The following is a 2,952-nucleotide window of genomic DNA, read 5'->3' as shown; positions in this document are numbered from 1 at the left end:
ATGTTAAATCAAAAAGCATGAAAGAGGGAGCTCTTCTTAATATTTTGACACCAAAATCATGTCGATACACCTTACCGACTGCGAGTAAAGCCACTCACGCTTCAACTTGACAGACTGTATCTTATTCTTATTGTGGTATTTTAGGCAGATGGAAAAATCGCGTATTCAAAATAATAGAATAATCTTCACTTTTGCGCTGAAATCTCAAAATATTAATTTTTCTCTATTCTACGTTTATTACCGGAGAACCTTCAATTGAACCTTCAGTTAATCACTGCGTCGATCTATCTAGAACAAAAGGCGAATCGAGACCAGACATCATATTTTCTAGAAAAACATTTAATACGGATTGATCTTCTGAGAAGTTTAACCATATAGGCGAACTGAAAAACAATAGCTCCTTATGCTTAAGCTTTTTAGAAACGTCGATAAATAGAAAATCATTTGACATCATGTAAAATTTGGTACAAGGTTCAATTATTTTCCGAAAACTCAGGAGGAACTAAATAAAACTTAGATATTGCAGGGACTTGCCTCCTTCTTATTTCCATTAAAACTAGATGAATAAGCATTTAACCTGTAGGAATAATAGGTCAAAGTTTTTAGGATCTTTGAAAGTCCCCTAACTCAAATAGACTAACTATGTTTCTAGAACTTTCGAGAACTCAGGGGAATCCCCCGATCCCAAAAGCGCGATCTACAAAAAAAACATGGACATAGGAAACAAGGGACTGGGCATGCCATTGCGGGGGTGATGCAATGAGGGGGGAGGTCCGCCACCTTTTGATGTCCCGCGACAAACATGGCAGCGCCCACATGTTTATATTTTCATGCACAGTTTGTCGTTAAAAATGCTCGTGCGCATAATCAAATGGCACATCGTAAGATGGCGGCTCTCCCCACTCATGGAATTCTCCCCCCTCCTGTGGATTCAACCCCGCTCGCCAAGTTAGGATGCCATGCCTAGTCCCGTGTTTCATATGTCCATGAAAACAAACGTTTAGCCTGATCAGTCAGTAAAACAGGAATCCACCTTGCGGACTTGGTCATGGATTCGTTTCAGTGTTCTACCTTACCGACCTAGCAGTTACCGGCTGTTGGGAACTGACTAGTGGCGCAATCTGTCGGTGGCAGCCTGAACTACGTATTAGTGTCCCAGATGCCGCCTAGCTATACTATTAGCGTTGCATTGAAAAAAGTGGTCTCAACATTTTGAAATTGCACTAACTCTTAGAATGTTTATCCAAAATGACTGGCCGACGAACTTGACCTTCAATTTGAAGACACTAGAAGAGTTCACCAAATCCTAATCCAATCTGTTAATTGTTCTAAAAGTTATCGTCCTAACAAACTAAAAATCTACAGACACACTGTAACATTATTACTCTTCCCTAAGCGGGGATTGTCTTTGTGTTTATTTATATTCTCAAGTAGATTACTGCACTTGCCTGATTTTAATAAGTGATCTTACACATACAAAAAATTGTATTATTTGTTTTTAATAACTCTGTTGCATTTTAAACGTATCTTAATAATATTTATTTTGACATAGAGAATCGTTCGATTTGCGTTTACTTTGTCCTTTCCAGTAAATTGCAAACAACAAAATGCATTAATTCCAATACTGATAGTACGTTAAAACTAACCCTAAACATTTTACAATTACACTTGAACATTATTTTTACAACATGATAATAAGTAAAACTTATTTTTAGAATAAAATTTCCCACTGAAATTTAAAAAAATTATTTAAAAAAAAAAAAAATCATAGATTGTGGATTCACCCGAGGGAGAGATTATTGCGTGATTTAGCGATATATCTCTCTCATAAGAACTATTTGAGATTATTTGACATAATTTAAATGTTTATTGCTTTTGCATGTTTCATCGCATAACAAGGTCCTCATGTATAAATAAGGTGCAAGGTCGTTACGAGAAAGTACAATTTTATTTTATTTAAATTTGGCTACTGACTTTCTGATTCTCCTCCATATTTTTAGATCCCTTTCTTATTAATGCGCCTGAACTTTATTCGCACACCGAGGTATTAAGATTTATGTTACACACTAAAATGCAAACATACACAACGAGGTCTCCACATAAACGTGGAGTGCAAAGTCGTTACAATCATGCATAAAATAATGTAAAAAACTAAATTCCCAAAAACATACGTCTAACTATCAGAATTCTGATGAATTTTGATAGTTTAGTAAACGAAAGTTTGTGATTTGAGTAGGAGAATCTGTTGTAAGTAGCGTCATGTTTGAATAACGCTTATTCAATTAAAATTCTGTCTTCAATAACAGGTAGATGAATGAACCAGGAGAGACTTTCTCCTCGCAGACCCTCTAGTAAGAAGGATTTTAGTAGGGGAATCTGTTGTAAGTAGCGTCATTTTAGAATAACGCTTATTTAATCAAAATTCTGTCTTCAATAACAGGCAGATGAATGAACCAGGAGAGAATTTCTCCTCGTAGACCCTCTAGTTAGAAGTTTTAGTAATTAAAGAGACCTGGTACCGGTATCGCAATAAATTGATAAAGTACATTGGTCCGACGCTACACCCACTTATTAGCTGACGGCACGCGCAATCGATCGTATGACCGAATGATTTCGTGAATCATCCCTTAGGTCTTCCTGGCTGTCCACTTTTAAGTCAGGAGCTATTAATATAAATATTTGCCCGTAGATTTTCCACAAATCTAATACTTTCTCTGATGAGAATGTAAAAATATCATAAAATCTGGTGAATTTTCTATCAAATCAGCTATTTCCTGAAATCTAAAATTTTGAATTCATTTAATTTTTTTTAATGCATAAAATTTTTTAAAGCTGCTAAAAAGTATTTTAAATCCTTTTAAATCATGTGAGTCAACTGAAAACTCCCTGGAATATAAAAAAATTAAATGATTAAAATTCGAAAAAAAATAATTGTGGAAATAGCTTCACATA

This window comes from Belonocnema kinseyi, chromosome 1, assembly GCF_010883055.1.
Source record: "Belonocnema kinseyi isolate 2016_QV_RU_SX_M_011 chromosome 1, B_treatae_v1, whole genome shotgun sequence".
Lineage (NCBI taxonomy): Eukaryota > Metazoa > Arthropoda > Insecta > Hymenoptera > Cynipidae > Belonocnema > Belonocnema kinseyi.
The sequence above is the reverse complement of the archived record's forward strand: the minus strand, read 5'-3'. Positions refer to the sequence as shown.